The sequence below is a fragment of the Aulostomus chinensis genome, chromosome 2 (genome assembly GCF_037954235.1).
Source record: "Aulostomus chinensis isolate RoL2024-O1b breed Wild chromosome 2, RoL_Achi_v1.0, whole genome shotgun sequence".
Taxonomy (NCBI): Eukaryota; Metazoa; Chordata; class Actinopteri; order Syngnathiformes; family Aulostomidae; genus Aulostomus; species Aulostomus chinensis.
In genome coordinates, this window is record NC_141321.1 from 14,399,630 (window position 1) to 14,414,976 (window position 15,347).

The following is a 15,347-nucleotide window of genomic DNA, read 5'->3' on the forward strand; positions in this document are numbered from 1 at the left end:
ACTGGAAGTAAATACTAAGTTGATTGCCTCAGCGAAAGCCCTGCACTTAGGTGCGGATTTAGCAAATGGAAAATCTGCTGACATTTGTGCGTAGTGTGTACACAATGACACGGGTAAAGATGTGGTTTTATTTGATTCGAGGTTGTTTGGCTTTGCTCAGGTTGGGGTGACATTTGCTTGTGATCTCATCCGTCGTGGAGAGATGCATCACTGTAGGGCTGGGACTTGTTTCTCTACTTTACTGGCATAAATGACTCCCCATTCCCAGAAAAGAACCATTCTCTCCATCTCTCTCTCTCTCTCTCTCTCTCTCTCTCTCTCTCTCTCTCTCTGTCACACACTGACAACATGTGCATGCATCTCCTCACTGAATGACAGTGTGAATGTACCTCATCAACCAATGAGTCACTCTACTACTCTGCTATTATGATGATTTCTCCCTTCTGTGTATTACATCATGCGGAGGGTTCTGCGCAGTTACATCCACCACAATAAACACTCTCTGAGTGCTCTCGTTTAGACCGTGCAGAGGTTTATTAGTCAACTTTGCACTGCACTATTTGGTCCCTTAAATCACCTCTTTATCTAGTTCATGTTGCATGCATTTGCTGAAAAGAATGTGTTTACGTACTGGCAGGAGACACAGGACATTAGTATCGCAAAAACGTGCGCCATCCCTCAACCTGCTTCCTCTGGATGTCCCTGGGGTTAAATGTAAAAGGGTGGATGCATATTTCATTGTCACATGGATCTCCGTACAAGAATATATGCTTAGTAACTCTACATACTCCAAAGCCACGACATTTATCGCGTACCTTTTCCAACCGGGATGCTAGAATACGAATCAATAGCAGCATTCATGTGGTATAATTGCTGAATTTGATGTCAGTGAAGGAATATGAGCGTTACTCCAGGCTCACCAATATTCTACATATAGCAGCGGCAAATTGGTCCCTTGTGCTTTAATCACACAAGCAGTTCAAATCATTGACTTTGCAAATCATTACATCTCACAAAGCATTGTGCTCAAGACTACTGATGTATTGAAAGGATGCTACAAAGCGAAGGCGCTACATGGACGGGGAGAATAATCACAGTCCAGTTGCTGGGTTCTTACATTAATCCAAAACAAAAGATTAAATTAAACTATCACAGCACCACAGTGAGATGTTGAGAGGAACAATAGCGCTCAACACAGCAGAACATTGTCTTAATTTAATTTATTGGGGTGTTTATTTAATACTTATTATGTAGGACACAACAATAAGTGAGGGCTAATGTATAAAAAGACATCCTTAGGCCACTTTTCTCATGTGCGTACACTATTTTAAGCTCAGTTTATATTGTTCAAATTAAACATGTTGCTGGAAGCTTCTTGTGTTAATGGAATCGCACATAGTGGATTGTGTGGGGAGATGAATCTGTATTCCCTGAATGTGTCTGTGCAAAAAAAAATCAATAAATGCAAGCACAGCTCCTCGCTTCTGACGGCTGTCCCTGTCTTTGCATGCTGGACTAATAGAAAAATAATAATTAAATCCAAATCACCAGATTAATTTGTTTTCCATCAGTCTCAGGAGAGATTTTTTTTCCAGTTTCTTTAGTGGCTCATTATACTTTCTAATCAAGACAAAAAAAAAGTCCCTCTTTTCGACAGACATGCTGTCTCCCTTCCCCCTTCCCTTCCCTGTGGTGTGCTTTCTCGCATTGCAGTCATTGTGCTGGCACTTATTATGTTACAAATGACCGAGGTACGGCAGGCATTCTCAGTGTGCATGCAAAGAGGGCCCACCCTTCTTTGCTGCTAGTGCCTTCTCTTAATGACGATGCTCAGAGTGCCCCCGACGCTGTCCCATGCAGCCCTCTCCCCTCTTCTCCCTCCCACACCCCCCATGTGCTCTCTTTAATGAAGATTCTCCAATGCAATTAAAAATCCTTGCTTCTTGCTGCTACTGTATGGCAAACATCGCCACTGTCATTCCTCACGGCCTGTCATTCCTGCTACGAGAGGCGGAGGAGATGGAGAAATACACCAGGGTGCCAGTGGCTACAGAGACAGATAGAGAGGATTTGGTGTGTGTGTGTGTGTGTGTGTTTGTGTGTGTGTGTGTGTGTGTGTGTGTGAGTGTGAAGAAGAGCAACCTCCCCCATCTCAACAGGTAATAGAAAGGGGCAGAGAGAAAAATCAATGACCTAAGAACATGGAGAGCAAGCTTATAAAATGGCTTTAACTGCACACCAAAAGCTGAATAAGGGGTTCTGCGTTTATCCTCCAAACTCCCGTGATCTCAAATGTTTTATTTCTAGAACCTCGTGGACCCACTACTTGGACATGTCTTTCCTCAAAAGCATCTCACCAAAAAAGTTCAGGAGTTTTAGATGTCATGACATAACAACAGCGGCAGAGGGGAAAATCAACATGCATTTATGGTCATTTTAAATGTTTATGAAGCATTAATATGAATGTGCCTGTAAACCAACACTCCATCACGCTGCTAACAATGACTTCATTGTTGCTGGGTGATTTATGAGGTGTCTATAAACTAATAGTAAACAGTTTGTTAATCCCATATAATACCTGTTAAAATGGATACAACCAGCGGTGATGTGACATGCACAGACACACCAGTTGGCTCTGGTTCTCTGACCCATCCTCATAAGGGTGGGGCATATTAGAACAGTTGCCCACTCCATCTGCAAAAAAAAAAAAAAACTCCCCCTCTACAAACCACCACCACCCCACCCCCTTGTTGTTTTCCAGTTGAATGAAATAATCTTCCCCCGTCTGGAAACCCAGTCTGGGTCAGAGGGCCTGCGTTCAGCCTGTTGCTTATTGTGTGTTCAGAAGAGGAGGTAAAGAACACAATTAGGCACAGATGGCTGTCTTTGCCAGGCAATGTATTGATCCTATCCTGAGGAAGATCTGTCCTATTTCTGTTTTAGGGGTTGACAAATGCCTTCTCATGTACAGCCTGCGCAGCAGACACGTTTGTGTTTGTTTGATCGTGTATCATCTTCTTAGAGCTCATCAGCGGGTCAGATAATAGAGGGACACGTGCACTTTTAGTGTTTTAGTACAGATAAACACATTAAAAAAAAAAACTTTATTCATGCAACACTGATCTCACTGGCATCCGTAAATGAGATTTCATCAAGCAAACAGTTTATTTTATATAAACACAACTTTATTTAAAAGGATTTCTTATATTTCTTATTAAATCGACAAATTTTATGAGCAAACTTGAAGGCACTTTCAAAGGAGAAAATATAAATGACTTGCTGCATAATATTACTGCCTGGGTTGTTTTTTTTTTTTGTGTGTTTTTTTTTAATGACGTTATTTGTTCACCCCGGACTGACAAGATAACACTAACAACCCCATAAATAAAGTTAGCGTTACATCCCCGCCGGTAGCGCGGTGCTAATGACAATGTCGCATTTCAAGTAATAACGGTCAATAACTGTATCCTTGGTTTACTACAGCCGCTGCACAAATAATAAGTTTTCTTTGTGTGGCAGTAGTGAGCTGACGTCAGGTCGGTTCCTTGAAGTGGAGCTGAATAAACCTTGAGAAGAGTCTCCTTCAATCTGCTGTTAGTAACTAACACACACACACACACACACACACATACACGCGCGCGCGCGCACACACACATACACTCACACACACCGAGACTCAATTACTGCCCAATTCCCTTCTTTATCATTCGTCCCCGACCTCTTTCATAACCGACCAAGGAAAAAAAGAGGCGAGAAGACGACAAACCGGAGTGTTAGTTGAACTAAAAAGCCACGTTGGAAATAAGTAAAGTGTCGAAACTAAAACAAGGTAAGTGTTTTATTTCACGCTCGCTGTTTTCCCCCAGCAGAGAGCCAGCGATGAGCTGGGCTGCCTTCGTCTACAGTTTCTTAGCTCTCTCTCTTCTTCTTTTATCTTTTTTTTTAATGTGTGTAAATGTTCCGCTTTTACACAGTTGTGTACGTGTACCGATGTAATTCATTCAGTCGTTATACTCGGAAGATTTCACACACTTGGTTAAATTTGTAAAGTTTGTTGTCGTAAATGTTAAAAAAAAGCGTTAAGTGTTTTCCTCCTCCGGTGACCTGATAGTGGGAATCGTCTTTGTGTCCCTCTCTCCTGGTTCTCTCGCACCGGTCACTCAGGTTGTTGTATTTGATAGCAACTTGTTCAATCGTCGATTTAAAACTTTTTCTAATGCTTTATCGTGTTGTCTGTTTTGCTTTCAATCAACTGTTTGGTCGTCGGTTTCGGTTGCGTATTTCAGGTTGGATGTTGCTAAAGGGGGGTGACTGTTAGGCGCTGGGGCTGGCAGCCGTTGGTCCTCGCTGTCCGTCCGTTAAAATCCATCCGGTGAAGCAGTCCCTCGACACGAAAATAAAACAATTAGCGACAAATACATAAATATTCCCCTTCGGTTCGGATTAAGTTGGATGAAGAACATTCGTTTCTGGGGTTTTTAAAATTTTATTTTGAGTTTGAGTTTAGGTAGTTGTTGGCCAGCCTGCCGACGAGCAGCTATAGCGGTCGCTTCCTCAAAGCCAGAGTCATGCAGGCAAGCTAGCAGCCGCCTGGCCGAGTTGTTGAAATTTATCCCTTTGTGTATATTACAATATCCTCCATTTTTTCTGCCCCTTCCGAAACAACAAGCCTCTCGCCATCTTGGTTATTTTAAATTCGTCCCTCAAGTACCCCTACCTTTCACCTTCTCTCCCGCAGACACACACACACACACACACACACTCTCTCTCTCTCTCTCTCTCTCACACACACACACACACACAAATACATACAAGGCGACTTTTTTTTTTTTTAAAGGCGATGGAACCACGTTTTTTTGAACAAGTTTCGGCAAACTTTTTTCAACTTGTTCGATAAAAGAAAAGCGTGTTATCGCGAACACGGGTGTTTCAGAGAGAATGTGAAGGTGCTTTGCGGATTGTCAGCGATGTTTGGAGGCAAAGCGAGCGGAGACAGTTTGTGTTAGTGGCCACGACGTTTGGCTGAAAACGCAAATATAAAGTGATAGTTGGAGGTTGTAGGCGAAGATGGTGGTGATGTGGAGTAAGCAGGTGAATCCTGCTGAGACATTTAACTCGCACTTGTGCTTTTTTTTTTTTTAAGAAAAAAATCCAATATGTTGTTGAATGTAATTTCAAGATTTCCCAGTGCTGCTTTGTTTATCTTTGCTACTGAACATGAATGAATGAAGGAGGGAGGAGGGAAGCAAGTAAGGAAAGGAAGTAGGATGGAAGGAAGGATTTTAATTACTAAGAATCCTATTATGGGGAGAATAGTCAATGCCAAATTTGAAAACTGGATGTCATTATCAAATAACATTAATTAGACAAGCTTTAAAACCAGGCATTTCAAATACTTAAACGATTTCAATTGTCTTTAAAGGAACAAAATTCTGTTTAATTACTGTAATCTTGTTTACACAAAGTCCCATTGATTAATGATTGGTTGGTTGAGAAGTAGAAGTATTGCACATGCATCACTCTTGTTTCTTGCTCACATGCGCATGAGATTACCCTGTAATACTGGACTGCAACAGTTCACATAGGAGCCACTTCCCAGAAAGAATAATCCAGGGCCTGGAAAATGGTGACCGTGTTTAATTTCTATCACCCATCTTGCAAATGGTGTTATTTTAGATCATTTGTGTTATTCCACGCATTTGGCTCACTGAAGCCAAAACTTCATCTCACTTCTCCCTCATGTCCAGTAAGTGGTTTAAGGAAGAGGCCAGGGAAAGGAAAACAAACCAAACAAATGCTTTGAAATGGAAAATCTGATCATTTCACCTCCCACCTCTTTTGTTTGCCCGTTTATTGCTGCAAAGCCAGAGTGCAGAGAAGCAGATGTTTAGCCAAACATGAAGGCGCGGTGCCTCTGTCCTTATGGGGATGGCTCTCCCTCCTCTCACTGCTGATGCATCGACATGACAGCTGCTTGATTTCATGGAGCTGCTAAGAAGCCATTAGTGGTATCAGTGAATTGAAACGGAACAGTGTCTCTCAGTTTTCTACCTCTATTTCAACTGTCTATTGTAGGTGTTATTTTGTTCCGATTTGTTTGATTGTGTGTGTGTGCTGCAGCTGAACATACAAACAACAAAAAAGTACTGATATACTTGTGCTCTGTGTTTTCCCATAATTTGAAAGAGAGAGAGTGAACACAGTCAAAAAAAAGGGGAACAAATCTGTCAGAGTTTGTTTGCCATGTCGGTTTGAAATGAAAGCACACTGTGCTACCTCAAGCACACTCAAATCAGAGATGTCTTTCCTTGCCAGGCCAAAAGAGAAAAAACAACAACAACTCTTGGCTGGAGTTTTATTCTCTCTCTCAATCTTTCTCTCTCGCTCACTTTTTGGTTCTCCTTCTCTCTCTTAAATTGGAACTGTTGTTTTTGAAGAGATAAAGGAGGACTTCCGCTTGACTTGAACATTCAGGAATTAAGGATAGACATAGTTAAGCCCTATTTGCATGTCTACCAAAGTCACAGCAAACGGTTGCTATTGACTAAGCTGATTAGGTGAAATTAGGTTCACGAGCTCTGTGTCTGGGGGTGCTGAATCTGACAGAACTTGGACAGCGTTTGAGAAGACAATCCCATGTGCACACATGGCTGTATTCTCTATAATCCGTCACCATTGAATATGGAGGAGACCCAAAGCTTTGTATTCTTTAGAAAATGAAGTGAGATTGATTAAGTGTGTACCCCATATTGATAAAGTTATTGGCACAAGGCTGGAAATGTGTTTTAGTATCTTTTTGCTGAGTGATATCAGACATTTGAGTAATTAATCTGTTTCAAATGTAAGTGTGCACATTTTTCTAAAACGTGCCATTTCTGTTAAACATGGCAGTCCATTTTTAAACATTCTCCGACTGTCATCGGGCCTCGATATGCTCTTACGTACAAATTTTTTCTTATTTGTTTTTCTAAAAAAAAATTAGCCATCATTTTAATCTTACAGACTTGAAGCAAAGCCTGGTGGGTCTTGGTAACTCCTTGCTCCTGATGTCTTTTGTGTAGCTCTTGTAACCATCAATCACTCCATCGCTTGTAAAGACTTCAGCTTTGCAAGAGGGGCAAAGAGTTACTAATAACCATTGAGCTTTACTTCCTGTCATACTAAATTTAGGGTTTTATAAAAAACCCTAATGTGTGAAAGAACAAATTTGTGCATAAGAGTATTTAATGAAAGTTCCATGAATCAGAAACTTTTCTGGTGATGCTTGAAGGGACCTTGTGTTGATTTTCCCTTGCACTTGTTGCCATCATTGTGACGGTTGACATTCAAAGCTGTACCTGCTCAAGTAAAAATGTGTGGAAAAACAGTTTTACATGCTATGGATGTGGGCTCTTCATTACCTGATTAAATGGAGAAAAATGTTTTAAAACAGCATGAAAACGATTCAAATTTAAACTCCAAAAAACATAATGTAGTTTGTAAAAAGTTTAGGGCTTTCTGAAAAAAACTTGGCAGGATAGTCCGCTTAAACTTTTATTTAAAAAAAACAAACAAACAAACAAAACAATTATTGATACTTGCAATAACACGGATGTCACAATAGGTCTTAAACGGAGAAACATACAAACGTTGTCTCAGGTGTTAAAGGTAGAACAACCCATAAGGTCTAAATGATTTATTTGCCTGCCATCCCATTGCATGTTTGGAAGCTATGATTTCAGATTTTTGTGTTGTCTAAAAAGACATAAGAAGTCATTCATGATCAAATTAGCAACTTTAGACAGTTATGTTTCCTCTAACTGACAGAATGAATCATAGTTCACGTGGTGTGTTCTCTAAACTCTCTCTTTTGACAACTCATATCCTTAAACTGTACTGGCTTTGCAAGATTTTGAATTTAGACAGTGATAAATTAGAGCCATAAACAATCTATTGATAACACTGACCATCTGGGAGCCCTGTCAATTCTCTGCATGTTAGCGCTGACACAGAGCTGTGAAATTTAGAGAGGAAGCGATGTCTGCTCTCTGTTCACCAAATGATTTAAGAAATAATGTCAGGCAGATCATATATTTCCTCATGCCTTGTCAGCTTTCCGCTGCTTACATATGAATGTGTACACACGCCCACCCAGAAAACAATAACGACCACTGAAATAATATACCAAGAAAAGGGGAACTTAACAGATGTTTTTACAGGAGACATTAATCCTATAAGGGCTAATGGCCCTTTGAGAAGAAGCTGCATTTTAGTGAAAGCCCTAAAAGCTTCTAGGCATTAGATTGATAATGCCTCTTATTGTTACAGATCCAATTGGTGCTGCTGCTTTGTCTTGGCCTACTGCTGTGTGCTGTTAAAGGCCCATGCTTACTTATTGATTCGTGTTCACTGTGCATGGTCTCACAGGTTAACGTCCTCTCCATTGGAAAGTTGGTGAGCTCTTAGGTGATCCACCTGAACCTATGTTACCTTGCTATTTTGGTGCATGTTGATTGTATGTCCTGATAATCATCAGGGAACACAAATAATTGTCTAAAGGGCATGCTCAGTGATGGCCACTTTGAATGTGAGCAGTTTCAACCAGTGTGCGGCTGGCTTTGACTGGAGCTGTCTGCACATTCCTGTAAAAATATAAATGCTGTATTTTGACGAGTGTAAATCTCTAATGAGCAAGGGAACATTTGTCTCCCTTAAGGAAAAACAAGGGCTTGATCTCACCCACTCTTTAATACTAAACAAACCAACACTCATTATAGTTTTCTCTGCATATTGTGTGGATTACATACGGTGGATTAATTACCAAACAATAAGCAGTGTAAAGTACAACTGGGTCACCCCGTGTTGACTTTCAGGAGACAGAAGACAGAGCAGCCAAATTTGGGAGGGAAAGGCGATAAGCTGCTTCTTTGCTAGCTGTCCCCTGGGCCTCTATTTATCATTCAATGTGAGAATTTCCTTGATGAAAGTCAAGGTTGTTTGTGCATGCTCTGTCTCGTTGGGATGCCTGTTTTTCCACCAGCAAGGTGAAAAGGTTGATTTTCCCCTCCAAAGAGATGCCTTGTTTGGAAAGTCCAGGCCAGTTTCTTTTAATGAAGTCTCAAAAGGTCTTGATGATTTTTTCCACTTCAGGGCTGTTTTTTTTGTTTTGTTTGTTTTGTACATTAGCGTGGATGTGAAAATACAGATGTACTATTTATTCATGTGGTAAAGACATCGCAAAGAAGGTTTTCACCTTATGCGAGCTGAAAAAAAACTCCATTTAATGTGCCCTTTATAAAAGAAACAGCAACAGGGAGAAACATTGTGAATGCATGAGAGGATCAGTGTTAAGTGGGACGAAGACAGAGGCATTCATAAAGTCTCCTAACATTACTAAGATGGATTGAAACACTACACTGGTGTCAAATATCAATGTATTTATTACCGCAGCAGTGATACAAACTGATTCAGCCGTCACCATTTTGATGTACAATTTTCACAAGTTGTTTATCGCACCTGTTGTGTCAGAGTTCAAGGGGCTCTAAGCTAAGACTCTGCACTTTGGTGGATATTGTTTTTACCTCAGTTGTCTTTTTTTTTTTTTTTTTTTTTAATATAGTCACTGCAATAGAGTGGCACAGGAAGAAGCCCTGAAATCCAGAATTAAGTTGTTGAACGTCAGGTTCCCTCGTCTCAAAGTGTGGGATGTTTGAGTGTTGTTGTTTTTTTCTCGATTAAAACCCTGAAATAAGGTCAGTGGTTCACACTAGCCTAAAATTCTTTTAATGTTTTGTTCTATGAAAAACAAAACGTGTCAGTTATTTTTGCATGTGTATTTTGAAGTGATTATGTCTTAAAAACCGCAGTTTGTAACAAGTGCCTACACAAGGCTTCAAACGTGAATGCGCTGAGAGCGGAAGAAGCTAGTTGAAGTGACATTGAAGTCATATTCGTGTAGTGTAGTTTGTGCGTGGCATAATGATAACTGTCCTTCTAACGATTCTAAAATAATAAAAAGTGGTGTTCATTTTTGAGGATTATCTTGCTTATCAAAAAGTGTGCATCTCATAAGTTTTCCGTATGACAATGCTAATTTTTGAGCTGCCCAACAGAAATATGTAAACCCTTCATGGAATGTAAAGACTTTCCTCTTGTTTTTTAGGGGTATTCCTTCTTCAGATACACAGATTCCATGATCTGTCATGGATGAATTATCTTTCAGTATATTGATCATCACAGAATTGCTATATTTTTACACTGTTATCGTGAACAAATTATTCTCTCTTGTGTCTCTCTGAAACAGCAAGTAAAGGATGGAAGGGGATTTTTTGTGCTAAAACAATATTTTCTCTTCTGTATTGGTGCTTATCAATTTGTTCCAGCAGGAGCTTGATTATGGGAAGGAGTCTGGGAAACCCTGTTTTAAGTTTGATATTTACCACACCTTGACGTTCTCAATCTGTAGCAGGGGGCTCGTATTTACACTATCCTCCAGAATTCCCACATGCTGACTGCACTCAGATGGGAAAAAAGGATACTGGGAATGGAAAAGAATTAGGAAGAGGGTTTCAGATGTGGGAATGTGAACGATATTGGTTTCTCTATTGGTGTGCCTCCTGGGTCAGTAGGGTTCTTGATGATACTATAGAATAGCTTCTAGCAGGCGGGGGTGCAGTGAGCCTTGGTGGCTGTTAAGATATAAACACGAATGCATCCACACTTGCTGTCAGAACACAGACATTTACGAATAGGGACAGGACACACACACACACGCACGCACACAAATGTATGCGATCGCGCCTTGACAGCCTCCATTTATTGATCTTCTTCAGCATTTAAAATCTGGTCACTGCTGCCACAAAGGCTTTTTATTTTAGCTGTGCTGGCAAAGCCTGCTCCGGGCTAAGCCAGAATGTTAAATATTTAACTCCTACAGAATGCCACAAGAAATGACAATGATAGAGAAAACAAATAAGAAAGCAGTTTTGAGCTGTGCAATAGCTATATGTGTATTTGTACAGAAGCATGTTTTATGCAAGGTGCACTACTTCCATCAGATCTCTCTCTGTGTACAGCTGTGTTAAGCCTACAATTTAGAATAAAGATCTGCATATGCCGCACCTTATCATTTATGAAGTTTTTATCTGGAATTCACGGGAGTCTGTTATTCGTCTTCGGAGAAAGCCCCGAAAAGAAACAGGTTTTCACTCTGAATTTAACTTAACCCAGTGCTGACCTACACAGCCTTACCTTGTTAGCAGTGCAGGCTGAAATGCTAGCAGCCACTGGATTAGTCATTACTGGACCTGGGACAAGCTGCTGTTTTTAGCATTTTAAGGTTACAAAAGGATACTCATGTTAAGAGAAGTGACTCAACTATGTCTAATCCACAGAAGGAAGCCCTACTGCACGTAGTGATAAGTTGAGTGCATCAGTCACTGCCATCTCTTCGTTTGACAATAATTTGTTTCTCTGTCTCAAGGTGTTAAAAAATTAACTTCTCCTTTTTTTCTTAGGAAATTGCGAGTGTTCAGTGTGTCACAGGTGGTGAAGAGGAAATGATTTGACCAGATCTCTATTCACATTACATTTTTTTGTATTGAAAAGGTCAAAGCACATTTTAGTGATTGTCTTGCAACATTATTAAAAAAAGACCCCATGGCAGCCAAACCACAAGGGTTTCCTTATCCGGTTGAACCTGCTGCTGCTGTTGTTGTTTTTCTCATGTCCAGCCTGAAAGCCTAGCCTGCTCAGCCTGCCTGGTGCTGTGGCATTGTCCTGCTTTCCTTCTCTCTCTCTCTCTCTCTCTCTCTCTCTCTCGCTCTCTCTCTTTCTCTCTCTCTCTTGTGTTCTCTCCTTCTGAACGGTGACACTGAGAGACAGCTGTAACGTGAGACGCCTCTCGATCCTGGCAGGGGCTTGGAAAGCCTAGGCAGAAGGGAGGGAGAGGCCTTTATCTGAGACTGGGGGCACTGACCTCCCTCATTCCCCTTCTCTTTTTCTCTTTCTTTCTTTCTTTCTCTGTCTTTGCATCTCGTCGCATATCCTATCCTCCCCCCACCAACAGAAGCCAAGACTGCACTCTAAAAAAGTGCAACGTGAAAGCATTGTCTCCTCATAGCAAGAACCTGATGAACGAAGTAGGAGATAGTTTATGTGTTTTCTGTTAATTCCATTTAGAGCTGCACACTGCTTTAAATTCTCTGCATCTCTTTGTCAGAGTTAGAACGATGCAACCTGTGTTTAATTTAACAAGTTACAGAATATAGTGAGTGATATTAAAGTGACATATGTTTGTAATCTGTGCAGGGACACCTTGTGTGTGTTTGTGTGCCGGTGTATGTCTTTGTGTGTAGATGGAAAGATCCACACATCCCCTGAACTCCAGGCGATGGCTGCTAAATCCTCTGCGAGAGCTCCCGTGTGTAATCCAAACATTTAGAGCTAATTTAAGCATGCAGGCAGGAGTAGCATCCTTTAGGAAACAACAGCTCCCTCACTCTCTCCCTCTCCTTCTCCGTCATCCTCTGTGTGTGTGTGTGTGTGTGTGTTTATGTTTGTGAGTGCATGTCTTGTTGTCGCTGGAGGGAAATGAAAGCACTCAATCACTCACCTGTCAGAGTACTTCAAATTCTGTCCGTAACACTCAAACACACACGTGCACGCACGCATACACAGATGTGCATTCACACTTAACCCTGAGAGTTTGACAGGACTGGCCCTTTATTGACTCCCTTGATCAAGGAGACAGCAGATCTATTCAGTAGAAACTGCACACACGCGCACACGCACGCACACACACACACACACACACACACACTTAAATCAAAGCGGGATCCACATCTGCTCCCCACACAGTTCCACTGTAGCCTTTTCCGCTCACGCAACAAAGCCAGTTGTCATTAAAAATTGTGGCTCTATTGGCTGGTCAATTAAATTTTGAAAGCCAATACTAATAGCCGTCATACTTGTTTTCATTGTCGGAATGGCTGACAGTTTACTTGTCCCTATGCAGTAAAAATTTGTTTCTTCGCCACTTGTAGTGTTGTTGCCAACTCCTTATTGGCCAAGCTGATTATTGGATCCAATATTCATCATTTTTATTTTTGATAAAATTAAAATATTGAGACCTGAGCTACTTTGGCTGTTGTCTCTCTGTCTGTCATCCCAAGCTAAGGTCGTGCTCCCCCCACAGGACCCTCTGACTTGTCACGAGACACGTCATGAGTGTTAGCCTGTCTACATTGAAAGCTACTATTCCACCAATAGATGACTGAACTAATTTTTTCATTTATAATTAACATTTTCAATTAAAACTTAATTGTTAAAATAATCAATTAATTTTTTTCCCCCCCAAGGTTCAAATACATTTGAAAAAGCCTGTAAATCATAATCATCATTGGTGAAGATCAATAAAGATACTTGAGCAAAATCAATACTCCATCCATCCAACCATTTTCTTCCTGTTAAGGGTCGTCGTGGGGCTGGACCCTATCCCAGCTTTCGGGTGAGAGTTTGGGTTCACCCTGGACAGGCCGCCAGTCCATCGCAGGGCCAACACATAGAGACAGACAACCATTCACACTCACAGTCACACCTACGGTCAATTTAGAGTATCAATCAGTCTCGTCCCCTCTTGATGTCTTTGGACTGTGGGAGGAAGCTGGAGTACCAGAGAGAACCCACACAGGAACAGGGAGAACATGCAGACTCCACACAGAAAGATCCTGTGCAGGAGCCGGGACTCGAACATGGAACCTTCTTGCTGTGAGGCGACAGTGCTGACCACTGCACCACCGTGCTGCCCAAAATCAATACTGATATATTTAAAAAATTACCGGTGTATGTTTATACTAATGACGCGCCAATAAAAATCATATGTTCTAAGTCTTTTGTTAATTGTATTGGTATCAGTCCAGTGAGCTCAAGTGTCTTTGCTCATCATCATGAGGAAACAATTTGGTGATATATGGGCTTGTTATGGAATGTTTCACAAATTAAGAAAACTTTTTACTACTTTTTTCTGTATGTACATGTACATTTTTTTCTGTATGTAAATTTGACTATTATATAACAGCAGCAACGACATCTGTAACTATTGGACAAAAATCCAATTTCGTGCATTCCTATTTGTTATTAGTGTCTTTGATTACTAATAATCACGATTTGTATCGGCCATGAAAAGAACAGATGGGTCGACCCTTACTGTGGCAGCTAAATCTCGCCCTGATACACACCCAGCCTGGGCTATGCATGTTTTGCTGGCCTCAGCCCCCGTACTCCCCAGTTGGCCATGTTGTGTGCTGTGGAAGGCCGTTTAGCCAAGAGGGTGCTGGGAGGAGATGTGACAGCTGTGTTGGTCATGGCTACTCTGACCTTCACACGTCTTCTTGATGGATCATCAAGGCTGTAACGATACACTGAACCTGTTGTGTGGGCCTGTGTTAGCCTGATTATCTGCTGGTGATGATGTGGTCGCATACTGTACTGATATCATCATTCCAAATGTAATTACGGACAGTTGCCACCCAGGCCAGGTTGCATGTGTGAGTGAGATTTGTCTTCTGAAGAAAAGGCAAGAAAAGGATTATTCAGCAGCAGGCGCTCTGCTATTAAGAGCGACGTTATAATGACAACAAAAAAAACATGTACACAGACAAAAACCACGCACACGATTCTAGCCTGGTAGTTCATATATATTCTACCTCTCACAAATGGATTGCACTAATGTTCTGAGCTTTTCACCAGTCTCAAAGCGCTTTACTTTCTGTGTCTGTTCCCTTGAGATGGCACTTGCTCCATCAAGTCAAGGAAGAAACCATTTAGTGAAATGACAAACACACACACACACACAGGCACGCACACAAATTCACACGTATACACTGGGAGGATTTGAATTGCACTTAGAGAAATGTTTCTCACACAGGTTCTTTATTCCTCTTGCAGCTCTCTACTTTGCCCTGAACATACACTTACTCACATTCAAAGGTACTTGCACAGAGATTCCATTTTGTCAGCTTTCAGCCCCAGATCATGTAACGATAAAAGATGCTGCCCTGCAGTTAAACACTGCCAGTAAATCACAAGGCAAAGAAAGCTGGGAGAAGCACTTATTTTTAAGCAGCATGAGAGACCACACTGGGGGGAAGGGGTTGAGACAGATAGGGTAAGACAGAGAGAGAGAGAAAGAGAGAGAGGGGGGAAGAGAGAGCTTCTTTGTGCACTGTGTACTGGCATTGTGTGTGATGAAGAGATGAATCACTGCTATTTAGGGATTGGTTTCCTGCAACTGATTGTGTGACGACTCGGTGGCGGACAGACTGTCAAGACTTGCCTGTTTTGTTCTGGGGGCTTCAGGAAAATGTCTG

General features: G+C 41.3%; 1 protein-coding gene across 8 annotated transcripts in view; it reads left to right on the forward strand.

Annotated features, from left to right (window-relative positions):
- Positions 1 to 3,531: 3,531 nt before the first annotated feature.
- baz2ba (bromodomain adjacent to zinc finger domain, 2Ba) overlaps positions 3,532 to 15,347 on the forward strand; it is a 72,840-nt gene continuing 61,024 nt past the window's right edge. For 7 of the 8 annotated variants that reach the window (XM_086180517.1, XM_086180549.1, XM_086180541.1 and 4 more), the window contains exon 1: positions 3,608 to 3,829. The gene's annotated coding sequence lies outside the window, so the exon portion shown is untranslated. The other variant, XM_086180524.1, reaches the window with a different exon arrangement.